We start from the raw sequence: 15666 nt of genomic DNA, 5'->3' as shown, positions 1-15666 counted from the left end.
AATAAGTTTCTCCCACAGAAAGGCCAGTAAAAATGGGACAATCCAGTGTGGCCAAGCAGGCCTTATCTACACAAAGAGAAAACCCTCATAGCAAGGTTGTTGAGATGGGGACAACTATAGGATCTGCATTTGAACTACCAGTAGCTTGCACAGATTCTCAGTTAAAAAAGAAGAAGAAGAAAGAAAAAGAACTGGCAGTAAGATATTACAAATATATTTATCCAATAGAAGTCCATTGCTGTTTGTTTGGGTTCGGGTGCTTTATCTGAATACTTAATCTACTGGATAGAGCACTAGACTTGGAGTCAGAAGACAATTTATGTACTATGTGACATTAAGTTAGTGCTCTGAGATTGTTTTCCCAAATTCCCAGTGAGGAGCAAAATAATACTGGTCTGATATGCCCCACAGCATTGTTTAGGGTTTCAAATAAGATAACATATGGGAGAGTAAGTTGTATTTGGAGAAAAGGTCTTTAAAGAGGTAATTCAGTTAAAGTGATGTCTCTAAGATGGGCCCGAATCCAATATGACTGGTGTCCTTTTAAGAAGAGTTTAGGACTTAGACATATATGCACACAGAGGAAAGACCATGTGAGGATGCAGTGAGAAGGCAGCCACTTGCAAGACAAGGAGGGGCTTCAGAAGAAACCAAATCTACCGACACCTTGATCTTCTAGAATTACAAGGAAATAAATTTATGTTGTTTAAGTTACCCAGTCTATGGTGTTACACTTTGTTATGGCAGGTCTAGCAAATGAATACAATGGGGAGCATTTCAAATGCCAGCTAGAGTATCCATTGACTTAGTTATTGTTCGTTGCTAAAAACACACACATTAATTATCTGTTTCCATGTGTCAGGAGTCCAGGTATGGTTTAGCTGGGTGCACTGCTCAGGGTCTCACAAGGCTGCAATCAAGCTTTTGGCTGGGCTGTGTCCTCATGTGGAGCTCAGAATCTTCTTCCAAACTCATTCAGATTGTTGGCCAAATTCAGTTCCTTGCAGTTACAGAATTAAGACCCGTAGCATTTACTGGCTTTAGAGGCAGCCCCTCTCCATTAGCAGTTGACAACATGGTTGTTCTGCTTAGCCAAGGCCAACAGAAAAACAACTTTCTCCTCAGGAGGGGTCTAGTGCCTCTTTTAAGGTCTTTTACCAGATTAAGTCAGGCCCTCCCAAGATTATCACCCTTTTGATTAATTCAAAAATTAACTGTGTGCCTTGATTACATCTGCAAAATCTCTTCACCTTTGCCACATAATGTAACCTAATCACAAGCGTGATAGCCCAGCATATTCACAGGTCCCAACCACACCGAAGTGGAGAATGTATAACAGGAGACAAGAATCTTAGGACCATCTTAGAATTCTGCCTTCCATGCCCCAAATATTTGACAGTATCAATTAATTATACAATTATAAAAATTAACTAAGAGACCATACAGGCAGATGTGGGCACACACATAACATACATACACACACACACACACACACACCCCAAAGTGCACAGAGCTGGTAGCTGATCTCTAATCAGTCTAAAAGCATTTGCAAGCTTGCTGTGTGCCTAATGTGAAACTAAAAGATTTCAACTGCATTAACTCTGATTAAATAACAAATTGAAAACTATTCAGGATACATTTTGTCTCTCTGGTAAATTTGCGTTTCTTCAAAACACTCATCTCATCAATTATTGAATGGAACCTATTATTGAATGGAATCTATTTAAAAAAACCCTCACAGGGCATTGAGTAGCATACACAGAAGGTTCTTGCTTTAGAAGTTAGAGATAAATCTGACTAAAGAGGTGTAAGACCTGTCCTGAAAACTTTAGGCTTGAATAAATGTAGAGATATACTGTATTCATAGGGCAGAAGAATTGATATCATTAAGATGTCAATTCACTCCTAATTGATCTATAGTTACAGCACAACCCCGATCAAAATACTAGCTGGCTTTTTCTGTAGAAATCGACAAGCTGATTCTAAAGTTCATATGGAAATGGACTAAAATAGCCAAAACAACTTTTAAAAAGAGCATTAGGGGGATAATACTACCTGATTTCAATTTTTACTGTAAAGCTACAATATTCAAGACAGTGTAGTATTGATCAATGAAACAGAATAGAGTCCATAAACAGACTCACAACATATATGGGCAAGTGATTTTCAACAAATATTCAAAAGCAATACTTCTTTCCATAGTAAGTACACCAATTTACATTGCCACCAGCATTCTCCACATCCACGTCAATAACCATTATTCATCCTTTCTATAGTAGCCATTCTGACAGCTGTGAGGTAATATTTCACCGTGGTTTTAATTTGCATTTCCCTTGATGATTAGAGATTTTCAGCATTTTTAAATATATTTATTGGCGATTTGTATCTCTTCTTTTGAGAAATGTCTGTTCAGATCCTTTTCCACTCTCTGGGTATATATTCAAAGGAATTGAAATCAGTATGTTAAAGAGATATCTGCACTCCAGTGTTTATTTCAGCATTATTCATAGTAGTTTAGTAGTCAAAACGTGGAAGCAATCTAAAAATCCATCGATGAATGAATGGATAAAGAAAATGTAGTATATATACACAATTAAATACTATACAACCTTAAAAAAAGAAATTCTGTCATTTGCATCCATGACAACGTGGAAAGAATTGGAGGAAATTATGCTAAGTGAAATAAGCCAGACATAGACAATACTGTATGATCTCACTTATATGTGGAATCTCAAAAAGTCTATCTCATAGAAACGGAAAGTAGAAAAGTGGCTATCAGAGGCAGGGGAAGGAGTAGGAAGCATGGGAAAAGTGAAGATGTTGATCAAAGGGTCCAAAATTTCAGTTAGACTGGAGAATAAGTTTTAGTGTCCTATTGCATGGCATGGTGACCGCAGCTAATAGTGTATATTTCAAAACTGCCAAAATAGATTTTTAAAATTCTCTCCTCCCACAAAAAAAAAAGATAAGTTGGTGAGGTGATGGATATGTTACTTATCTTGATTAAATCTTTCTATAATGTATACATAGACCAAAACCTCACATTGTATCCCACAAATATACACAAGTATTATTTGTCCATTTAAAAAATTTAAAGGCAATTCAGTGGAGAAAGGATAGCTTTTTTCAACAATGGTGCTGGAACAACTGGACATCCATGTGAACTAAGATCCACACCTAATACCATCTACAAAAATTAACTCAAAATGCATCATAGATCTAAATGTAAAATCTGGAGCTATAAAATTCCCAGAACTTTGGCAAAAACCTTTGTGAACTTGGGTTAAGCCAAGATTTTTTAGCTATGACACCAAAAGCATGATCCACAAAAAGACAAATTAATAGGTTGAACTTTATCAAAATTGAAAAGAAACAACTCTTCTATAAAAGACACTGTTGACAGAAAGAAAAAAGAAACTACAGACTGGTAGAAAATATGCAAAAATCATATCTAATATTAAAAGACTTGCATACAGAATAAAGAACCTTCAAATCTCAATAACAAGAAGATGAACAACAAATAAAAAAAAACAGGTAAACTATTTGAACAGACACCATCAAAGAAGATATATCAAAAAAGCATGACAAACAAGCACATGAAAAGATTCTCAACATCATTAGTCATTAGGGAAATGCAAATCAAAGCCACAATGAGATAACACTACAATATACTAGAATACCTAGCACTAAAAAGAATAATTGTAATAAGTTTCTGCAAGGAACTACAACTCTCATATGTTGCTACTGTGAATGAAAAACGGTACACTCAATTTGGAAAATAGTTTGGCAGTCTTTTAAAAAGTTAAACATACACCTATCATATGATCCAGCCATTCCACTCCTAGGTACTTACCCAAGAAAAATGAAAGCATATGTCCATACAAAGACTTGTACATTAATATTCATAGCAGATGTATTAGTTCTTGGCTAAAAATAGAAACAACCCAAAAGTCCATCAACAAGTGAAGTGATAAACTAGTACATCCATACACTGGAATACTACAGAGCCATAAAAAGGAATGAATGTACTACAATATGATATGCATAACAATATGGATGAATCTCAAAATAACTATATCAAGCGAAAGATGGCACACAAAAAAGTATGCGGTGTATTATTTCATTTATATAAAAGTCTATAAAATGAAAATGAATCTGTAGTGATAGAATGCAGATCAGTGTTTCCCTTGGGGTGAGATCGGAGGGAGGGCAGAAAGGACAATTGGGTACAAGGGAACTTTTAGGGATGATAAGTATATTCCTTATTGCTTTTATGGTAATGTTTTCACAAAACATGTCAATATTTATCAAATTGTACACTTTAAATATGCACAGTTTATTGTATGTCAGTGATACCTCAATAAAGCTGTTAAAATTAGTCATGTGCCTTGACAAACTGCAGTATCTCTAGTTTACTCCCTTTTTGTGAACAAGAATACAAAGACAGGAATACAGTCAAGGCTCAGGAATGGTTTGGAATCAGGGACTAGAGTGCTGGAAGGACTATCTCTGTCTCTTTTCTGCACAGTACCAGGAAATCTACTTCATTATTCCCTTTTATCACAGATGGGGATTTTATGCTTTCCAGGCTGCATGATAGGACTCAGTTGGTCACATATCCCTGGGTTTTATCTCCTCTATTCAACAGACCAGACAGACTGAGGCTGAAATCTCTGAAACCTAACTCTATATTCCATTGGAGTTATCTCTGACTGGCCATTTTGGTATCAGGTACCCAGTTCTGGATCAATGAACTAATCTCTGGCCTAGATTGAATCTAAACTAGATGGAGAAAATCTTAGCATAGCTGTTAAGAATTTGGGAAAATAAGCCGGGCATGGTAGCTCACACCTATAATCCCAGCTAGCAGGGAGGCTGAGGTAGGAGGATCACTTGAGGCTAAGAATTGGAAACCACCCTGAGCAATACAGCAAGACTCTGTCATAATAATAATAATAATAATAATAATAATAATAATAATAATAATAATAACTTGAGGATATAGTGGTCATGACTTCAAGTCAGTATTGAGGTTTCAGTTAGCTCCAAGAAGGCTTTTGTTATCTGCAACTGAAAGAGTTCTAACAAAATCACCTAGCATTTGTAATGGAGATACATGGTAAAAGCTAGAGACATCAAGTAGGCAACCACAATTTCTAAGGTCTCACCAAAAGACCTCCTGAGGCCTCCTCTTGCTATAAAAAATGTATTTCATGATTCTCATTGTAAACTCAAATTCTACCATAATTAGTAGAATGCATAACGGGGCATCCAGAAATTTAAGAGAAGGGAAGCCTCCTATCTTCTGTTTTCACCCTACCACATAGTTTTCCACCCATGCTCTGAAGTTAGGACCATTAAACAGAGAACAATGGGAAAGACTAGCTTTTAATCAAATTGAAGAAAGGACATATCATTCTCACTATAAGTAACTACACTGTTGTAAGTAGCAAGAAATTTAGGATGCCACCTAATACAAGAGGGGTCATTGCTCCCCTCACACAACACCCTATGAACACAGAAAATGACATGGATGATGTTGGAGTTCAGGGGGCTATTTTATTATTTTTAGAGAAAAGGTCTCCCTCCGTCACCCAAACTGGAGTGCTGTGGCATAATAAGAACTCATTGTAGGCTGGGCACACTCATCCCAGCACTTTGGGAGGCCGAGGCGGGCGGATCACTTGAGGTCAGGAGTTTGAGACCAGTCTGGCCAACATGGTGAAACTCCTTCTCTACTAACAATACAAGAATTAGACAGGTGTGGTGGTGCGTGCCTATAATCCCAGCTACTCAAGAGGCTGAGGCAAGAGAATTGCTTGAACCTGGGAGGTGGAGGTTGCAGTGAGCCAAGATGGTGCCACTGCACTCCAGCCTGGGCAACAGAGTGAAACTCTGTCTCAAAAATAAATAAATAAATAAATAAATCATTGTAACCTCCAACTTCTGAACTCAAGCGAGCCTCCCTCCCCCGCCTCTCGAGTAGAGAAAATGCCATTTTATTGTCCATACATTAGAGAATTTGTTAAATACCACTCATAAATTACAGTGGCATCATACTATACCAAACGTTCTATAGGAAAAAAAAATGAAAATTATAAAGGGTTTGCATTGCACATGAAACACCAGCAGTTATACTCCTGACCAGTCGGAAGAGAGATAGGCAGCAAGAGCTGCTTGCTGAGTGTATCAAGTTTAGAACTGAACCCTTTTTTTTGAGACGGAGTCTCGCTCTATCGCCCAGGCTAGAGCGCAGTGACGCAATCTCAGCTCACTGCAAGCTCCGCCTATCCGGTTCACGCCATTCTATTGCCTCAGCCTCCCGAGTGGCTGGGACTACAGGCGCCCACCACCACCCCCGGCTAATTTTTTGTATTTTTAGTAGAGACGGGGTTTCACTGCCTTAGCCAGGATGGTCTCGATCTCCTGACCTCGTGATCCGCCCGCCTTGGCCTCCCAAAGTGCTGGGATTACAAGTGTGAGCCACCACACCCTGCCCAGAACTGAACACATTTTTAAAATAAAACAATATTTTGTCTACATTTGTGAAGATTTGGAACCACAGAAAGTTTTTAAGAAAAAAAAAATTACATTACTTTCAAGTATATAGAGAAATGCAAATTAGATTGGCTAAGAGTTCATAGAAACCCTTAATAGACCGGCTATATTAATCAGAAAGATAATCAGCCAAGTAAGGTATCCAAGTCTTCTCATATATTGTTTCCTGTAAGGACACTATTCCCCAGCCCTATTCGCCTAGACAACTTCCACAAGTCTTTAAGTCTCAGCTTGGTGCTTTTCTCCAGAAGACCTTTCCTGATACCTTAGACTAGAATGAGTATTTCTGTAATATTCCCAAAGCACCCTGTACTCCTCAAATCATAATGTCATCCTGTTAATGTAAACCATTATTTATCTTCTTGCTAGAATATAAGCCCCATGAAGACCAGGTCTGTCTTGTTCTGTTACTGAATCCCAGTGTCTGAAGTAAAGCCTGTCACATTGGGACTGCACAAATAAATACTGTTGACTTAATTTGTTAACTCAAGTCACTAAAGAATTATGTTGTGTGATGGACTAACTATATTAGCTTATCAACTATACCTAAAAGAGGACATCAACGGTATTTATTCTTCTAAGTTCTTTATACTCTCCTGATACGATCTTGTCTATAATACTGATGTTCTTGGCAATGCTTTTATTTTTCCACAGATAGGGCAAACTCTCAGTTTCTGTCTAAATATTCTCGGATTCTCAACTAGTGAAGTACACATTAATGAAGCTATACTGCATTCTGATTAGATAATTCTTGAAACTTCCTAATAACCACTTCATTTCAGGGATTAAAAAGTTTCAGAATGTGATGTGTCTACTCAACATGAATGATTTTAACTATGCAGCTCTTTTTGATTCAGGCCCTGTGTACCTTAGCTCAACATGAATGATTTTAACTATGCAGCTCTTTTTTATTCAGGCCCTGTGTACCTTAGCTGCCTAAATACAGAATTTTGGTATAAATCCCACATTCATACATCCAAGATACAGGAAATTACATTTCAATGGCATTTGTAATTTATTGGCACTTTTAGTAAAATTGGTTTTTTTACAACTGTTTCCTTACATTATAAATTATATCCAGCCAGAGGCTGATCTTTAAGTATCCACACTCATCTTGCTCAACGTCAACACTCTGCTAATTAGAAGTGTAGCCTCATTTGAGTGTCAGAAAAGTCCTGAACTCTTCCAGGCCTCCCATCTCAGTCCTCACCCCAACCTGCTCACCAATCAGTACTTGTCGTTCTTGGGTTTGACCTCCACTGATATTTCCTTGATTATTCTTAATAATGAGAATAATGAGTTGAGTTTATTATTTATTGAGTGCTATGATATGGCAGATACTGCACTCAACCCTTTAAAAACATTATCTCATTTAGTCCTTGAAACAATCCAGTGAGGTAGATGCCGTTAATGTTCCCACTTCACAGAGATGAGATCTGAAGCACAAGAAGTTACATAACTTCCTTAAGGTTTCACAAGTATTAAGAGACAGAGATGGGCTTCAATCCTGGGCAGGGCATCTCCAGAGCCTATGCTACAACATTTTTATGAAAATGTTAGTATACTGTTGTCACTCAGGGGAGGGCTTTCCCTCACCTTCCACCTTGCTCTGGCCTTCTCAGTGAAACAGGAAAAATAAATAAATTATATTACTTTTACTTGAGATACTTGGGTACAAACATGGCCAAAAAGAACATCTATTTTTTTCAATTTAAGTTTCATCATCATCCCTCTTCCTAATCGCTACCTACACTCTATGTATTTGAAAATTACTATGGAAGATTCTCTTTACAACAGGAAAGTTATACATGGAATATCAATTTATCCCCACATTCCTTGTTATTGACAGCTCTTTCTTCCATGTTCAAACTTACCATTTAAAAACTGAGTCTGGTAACAGTGACTCACACCTCTAATCCCAGCATTTTGGGAGGCTTAGGTGGGTGGATCACTGGAGGCCAGGAGTTTGAGACCAACTTGGCCGACATGGTGAAACCCCATCTCTACTAAAATTATAAAATTTAGCCAGGCATGGTGCCGGGCACCTGTAGTCCCAGGCGCTCAGGAGGCTAAGGCAGGGAATAACTTGAACCCAGGAGGCAGTGAGCCGAGATAGCACCACTACACTCCAGCCTGGGCAATAGCGCAATACCCTGTCTCAAAAATAAAAATAAAAACCGAGTTATGCCAGGAGTGGTGGCACCTGCCTGCAATCCCAGCTACTCAGGAGGCTGAGGTGGGAAGATTGCTTGAGCCCAGGTGCTCAAATCCAGCCTTGGCAACAGAGCAAGACCTAGTCTATACTAAAAATAAAAAACAAAAATAGCCTGGCATGGTGGTGTGCACCTGTATTCCCAGCTACCTGGTAGGCTGAGGTAGGAGGATCATTTGATCATTTTCACTCCAGCCTGGGCAGATGAGTGAGACCCTGTCTCCAGATTGATGGATGGATAGATAGGTAGATAGATAGATATTTAATAGATAGATTGTAATTTTAAAAAATAAATTAATTTTTAAAAATTATATGAATAAAAAGTATTAAATTTTTGAGTTGGAAAGAACCTTAAAGATGATCCAACCTCTTCATCTTACAAGTGAAGGTCTCTGGATCAAGACTCAGTATGCCAGGCATTTAGTTAGTTAATTCTGCAAATATTTATTGAGTACCAACTATGTATTCGAGATGGTGCAGAAGAGACAAAATTATGAGTTTGAAAAGCTTATATTCTAGTAAGGTAAGATAATAATCAAGAAATATCATAACATGATAATTCCAAGTAATGATATGTGTCATACAAAATAAAACAAGGAAATGTTTAATAGTAAGTGAGCAGTATACGTAGTGAGTGATCTGGGATGGGAGAAACTAATTCTGAAGGGGTAGTCAGGAAAAACTGCTTTTAAGAAGTAAAATTTATACCGAGCTCTGAATGTTGAAAGGAAGTCATCCAAGCAAAGATCCGAGGGAAAATGATTCCAGAGAAGGAATGGTAAGTGAAAAGCCCTGAGGTGGGAATTAATTCAGTGCATTGAAAAAATAAAAAACAGCCATTATAGCTGAAGAATGGTAAATTATGGCAGAGTGGTAGAACATGATGTCATAAAGGTCGATCAAAACAAAATCATTTAGGGTCTGTGGACCATATCAGAAGATTTTGATATTATTCTAATTGCAATAAGAAACCATAAAAACGTCAGGTGCGGTGTTTCACACCTGTAGTCCCAGCACTTTGAGAGGCCGAGGCAGGCAGATCACTTGAGGCCAGGAGTTCGAGACCAGCCTGGCCAACATGGTGAAACCCAGTCTCTACTAAAGCCAGGAGTTCGAGACCAGCCTGGCCAACATGGTGAAACCCAGTCTCTACTAAAAACACAAAAATTAGCCAGGCATGGTGGCGCTCACCTGTAATCCCAGCTACTCGGGAGGCTGAGACACCAGAATCACTTGAACCCAGGAGGTGGAGGCTGCAGCAAGTGAAGTTTGCACAACTAGCCTGGACAAAAGAGCAAAGACTCTATCTCAAAAAAAAAAAAAAGAAAAGAAAAGAAAAAAATAAAAAGAAACTTTGGAGCAAGGCAATGATATGATCTGTCTTAGTATTTTAAATGACTAAGTGATGCTAAAATCTTAAGTCTGAGTACAACAATAGTTATACTTATCACTATTTTTCATTTGTGTACAGAATTGACCAGTTATGAGTTGAGTTTATTATCAATGTTTTAAGAAAACAATGCTGCCTGTGACATCCCGCCCCGGGGGCTAAAAGTGTCTGCCACCTTTATCTGCAACAGCACGGCCTTCCAGGAGCTGTTCAAGCGCATCTCGAAGCAGTTCGCCGCCATGTACTGGCGCAAGGCCTTCCTGCACTGGTACACAGGCGAGGGCATGGACGAGATGGAGTTCACCGAGGCCGAGAGCAACGTGAACGACCTGGTGTCCGAATACCAGCAGTATCAGGTGCTGGTACTGCTGAGGAGGAGGATGAGTTCGAGGAGGAGGACGAGTTCGAGGAGAAGGCCAAGGAGGAGGTGGCCTAGAGCCTCCAGTCACCAGGGAAAGCACCAATTCTAGAATTGGTGCTGTTAACTAACTAGTTAACTAACTAACTAGAATTGGTGCTGTTTCAACTTACCAACAGCAACTGTTTACCCAACTCTGAACAATACTACATGGATGTTCCTAAAGGCTAGAATTTACAACAGTTTAGCTGTTTAGAAAGTTTTTTCACCAAACACCACTCCCTTTGTTTCCTTGTCCTTGGGAGCCAATATACAGACCATTAGTTCTTTTAATTTTTTTTTCATTTTTCATGGAAAGGTGTGCACTCTTTATTCACTCCCAGCCTGCCCCGCTGTGTGTGCACTTGCTGTTTTCCCTGTCCACATCCCATGCTGTACAGACACCACCATTAAAGCATTTTCATAGTGAAAAAAAAATCAGTTAATCAGTTTCATAGTGGAAAAAAAAATCAGCGAAATAAAAATCAGTTATCTAGTTAACTAACTAGTTATCTAGTTAAAATTTTCTGTCCTACCCACCTAGGATGACCCTCCTACATAACTATCATTATTTATTTCTCATGTATTCTTTCAGAATTTATATTTTTTATTTGGGAGTTAAATCAGCAAAACTATATTTTTATGGTTTTTAAAGTAGTGAATGGAGGAAAATAGGGAAGATATGATGGCATTTGTTAAAAGAGAACAATTTCTGCATAGTATGTTTGCTATTGGGTTTTATTAAGTAACTAAGGAAGTATTTGTTAAGTCCCTTCTCAAGCACGATTCTAGGTGATGGCTATAAATGTATTCCATATAAGAACATTATCAATATACTATGGTGAAACCAAAATTAGGTTTTAATGGATAACTTTAACTTCATATGTAATAAAACAATTTTTATAAATGCAATATTCTCTAATCAAGAAATCCAAATTTTTTACTGAACAATTTAAAGGACAGCGAACATTTAGAAAACAACTGATCAAACACAAACAACTGGAAAGAGTAAATGAGAAGTTAAAGAAAAGAAAAATACAGGACACTTGGGGAAATAGCTTTAGGAATGTCCATAGTCATTAGCTTTCAGCCACCAGGAAGATGTCCAACCAAAACTAAGATTTGAATGCCTTCAGGGAAGAAGGAGTTTCAATATTTAGCAGTTTAGTTACTAAGAGAGTATCTGACCTAAATTCACAGTAGAGTAGCTCAAATTTTAGGTTACCTCATACTAATTCATTTCTCAAGCTTTTAACTACATTTGTGATATGATTAACACAAAAACATTTTAAAACAAAGACCACACAGGAATTTTAACATTACTCTGTATTGGGCTAGCAAACTAAATAATGTACGTCCTGATAGAAATCATAATGCAAAGCAACGACATCACATCATGCTGCACACAATGCCAGAAGAAAGGTTTGGTTAATCACGGGATATCACCACTCACATTAAATGTATCCTTGTATTCCCCTCTGGGTTGTGTGAAAGAACTTTCACAACTGAATCAGTTCAAATATGTCCACAGTGTCTTTAAATATCCTTCAGGGTTCAGCATCTCATTCTCAAGTGAATACTTTTCCATCCATTTGTGTGAGTATGCTCAAGTTTTTTTTTTTTTCCTTTCTTGATAGAACTGCAAGGAGAAATATGGTCAAATTTTAATATCAAAAGCAAGCAGATTTTTAAAGTAGATTTTTTTAAATGTACTTCATATGAAGTTTCCCAGCTCTGTTACTTCTATTATCCTTATAGAACCAGATTGTGGGGAGGTAGAGATACTATTAATGGAATAGTTTGGATGGAACACAACATAAGTAAGTGATGCCTTTCAGTGGAGTGGAATTCAGGTAAACTTTGTATTACACAACTGTATTAGTCAGGGTTCTCCAGAGAAATACAACCAATAGGAGAAATATATATACATACACACACACACAGAGAGAGAGAGAAACTTATTTTAAGGAATCGGCTCACCTGATTGTGAAGGACGGAAGCCTGGAGACCCAAGAAAGGGTTGCTGTTGAAGCTCCAGTGGAAGGCAGTCTGTTGACAGAGTCCCTCTGTCTTGGGAGGGTAGTAGTGAGTCTTTGCTTTATTAAGGTCTGCAGGTCAGGTCATGTAAGCTGGAGTTCAAGGCAAGAATTGAACCTCAAATTGAGGAACTGGAGTGAAAATCAAGAACCCAAAGCAGGAGGCTACTTCTTTAGACTGAGCAAACCAAGTCGGGGTTAGAAGGAAAACTTGGAATGAGTATATTCAGGTTTCATTTCAGGTCTACAGATTGGATGAGGTCCACTCACATTGTGGAAGATAAGCTACTTTACTCAAAATCTACTGCTTTAAATGTTAATCTCATTTTTAAAAGTACCTACACAGCAACATCTAGAATAATGTTTAACTAAATATCTGGGTGCCAAGGCCTAGCCAAGCTGACACATAAAATTAACTATCAGTACAACCAATCACCAACAAATATTTCTTGAGCAATAGAGATATTCCTGGAAAGTGGCACATACATATACTTTTTATAGATAGAGGCCCCATGCGGCTTCATGCACTAATGTCTTTCCACCTGTAGCCCAGTCCTGCTAGTTTTTGAGGAATCCAAACAAAGGCAAACAACCCAATAAATGGTAGATTCAGCCACTCTATGCTTCAGAGCTGGGAGATTAGTGGTCAAGCTCGAGAAGAGCAACAAGCTGGAAGACCTGAAGTGAAGCCTGAGCATACTGCTTTGAACTTTGGACTCTTTATTATTTTCTTTTTAAAGTCAAGGACTTGCTCTGTCTCGACTTGCTCTATCTCCAGGCTGGAGTGCAGTGGCATGACCATGGCTCACTGCAGCCTCGCCTTGAACTCCTGGGCTCAAGCGATCCTCCCACCTCAGCTTCTCAAGTAACTGGGACTACAGGCATGCACCAACACGTCTGGCCTTTTTTTTTTTTTTGAGAGACGGGGGTCTTGCTATGTTGCCTACACTGGTCTTGAACTCCCAGCCTCAAGCATTACTCCTGCCTTGGCCTCCCAAAGCACTGGGATTACAGGTATGAGCCACTGTACCTGGCCTGGATTCTTGATTTTTTCACTCCAGCTCCTCAATTTGAGGTTCAATCCCTGCCCTGAAGTCCAACTTTTACTTGACTGGAGCCCAAATGCTCCCCTTCCCCCATGAATTGGTGCTATTTCAACTTACCAACAGCAGCTATTTACCCAACTCCGAACAACACTACATGGATGTTCCTAAAGGCTAGAATTTACAACACTTTAGCTGTTTAGAAAGCTTTTTCACCAAACACCACTCCCTTTGTTTCCTTGTCCCTGGGAGCCAGTATACAGACCATTAGTTCTTTTAATTTTTTTTTCTTTTTTCATGTTCTACCGCTTCTCCACTAGCCTGTGCCAGCTTGCACAGATTATGGAAGTAGATGAAAAGGGAAAAAGGTAAAAATGAATGATCCAATTGTGAAATGAACAATCTCACTTATCCATTCTGCAGGATCAGATTCCTGACTATCATATTTTCACAGAACCAAGTACATTCATATTTGAGTGTGGATTCAGGTACACCCTCTAGAACAAAACTGAGAAGTATACACTATTAACAATACAAACGTGATATATTTCATAAGTCTTACTTTAATTCTATCACAAAGGGACTTTCTTTGTATGGGAATCACATATTCAAAAATTATGATCTTAACAGAAAAATGAACTACAAAAAAAGATTTTCAAAGGTGATTCATAAAATCATTTTAAATACATTTATATGCAATATTAAACCAGCTTTGTCCAACAGTGCCTAGTTTGTAAATCAGACACCTATGAAAGACACATTTTTAGCTGATGTATATTTTTTATATACTGCATGATAATTTTTTTTTTTTAATTGGAGTTTCGCTCTTGTTGCCCAGGCTGGAATGCAATGGTGCGATCTCAGCTCACTGCAACTTCCGCCTCCCAGGTTCAAGTGATTCTCCTGCCTCAGCCTCCCGAGTAGCTGGGATTACAGGCATGCACCACCACACCCAGCTAATTTTGTATTTTTAGTAGAGACAGGGTTTCTCCATGTTGGTCAGGCTGGTCTTGAACCCCCGATCTCAGATGATCGGCCCACCTCAGCCTCCCAAAGTGCTGGGATTAGAGGCATGGGCCACCATGTCTGGCCCCCAAAGCATTTTCATAGCCATTATTTCACCTGGCAGAGATGAGGACTCAGACACATGGAAGAAGGCAAGAAGCCCAGTTGTCAGAAATGGTGAAACAATGTCAAGGCAACAATGATAACCCAATACTGAAACTCAGATGGCTAGGCTAGAACTGCCTGACTTGCCCCTGTCTAAAATCAGGATTGGTCCAGAGACACAGGTGGGATTGAATCCGTGAGTGGGTGGCAAGCAAGTTAGTTCCTGTCTGTGGAGGCAAGCAATGGGGCTATGAAATAGGCAGCATCTGATGGCAGTTTCATCCAAAAAGGCAAACAGCTCTAGACATTCAAATGAAGGGACATCTTGACTTTGGCACCCTGGAGAATGTGACAAATTGGGCTGAACCTTTGAGAATTATTACCTGCAGCAAATGCAACAGAACTTGGAGTAATCAAGTTGAACAGAAAATCCTTAGCAGCAGTTGATGTTGTTGTTCACCATCACTTCTTGTTGAATCATCCCCCCATTGCTCCCCAAGACTTCCATGATAGATTCTCCTGCTTTGCCTATTGCCTCTCTGGCTACTCCTTCTCTGTCTCTTGCAAGTTCCTTTTATTGTCTTTCAATGTTCCCTAGCTCAAAGAATAGTACCACCAGCCACCTAATTATGCAAACCGGAAATTTAGACACTTTCCTTAGAATTTTTCTCTACCTCCGCCCCATGTCCAAATTACCGTGAATTACTATAAAGTTTACCTGGTAAATATCTCCTTAATCTATTCACTTCTCTCCATCACTACTAACCTGGTCCCAGACACCACCACCTCCGACCTTGAATACTGGAACAGCCTCCTGGGATAGAATCTTGGCTCTCCCACATTCCAGCTATGTGTTCTTCAGCAAGTCTATTCACTTCTCTGAACTTCAATTTCCTCATAGGTTAAGTGGGGACAATAAC

The 15666-nt window shown here is 38.8% G+C and overlaps 1 pseudogene; it reads left to right on the top strand.

Annotated features, from left to right (window-relative positions):
* The first annotated feature begins 7062 nt into the window (after window positions 1–7062).
* On the top strand, window positions 7063–10596 carry LOC111536093 (annotated as a pseudogene).
* Window positions 10597–15666: the final 5070 nt, after the last annotated feature.

Source organism: Piliocolobus tephrosceles, chromosome 12 (assembly GCF_002776525.5).
Source record: "Piliocolobus tephrosceles isolate RC106 chromosome 12, ASM277652v3, whole genome shotgun sequence".
Lineage (NCBI taxonomy): Eukaryota > Metazoa > Chordata > Mammalia > Primates > Cercopithecidae > Piliocolobus > Piliocolobus tephrosceles.
The sequence above is the reverse complement of the archived record's forward strand: the minus strand, read 5'-3'. Positions and strand labels throughout refer to the sequence as shown.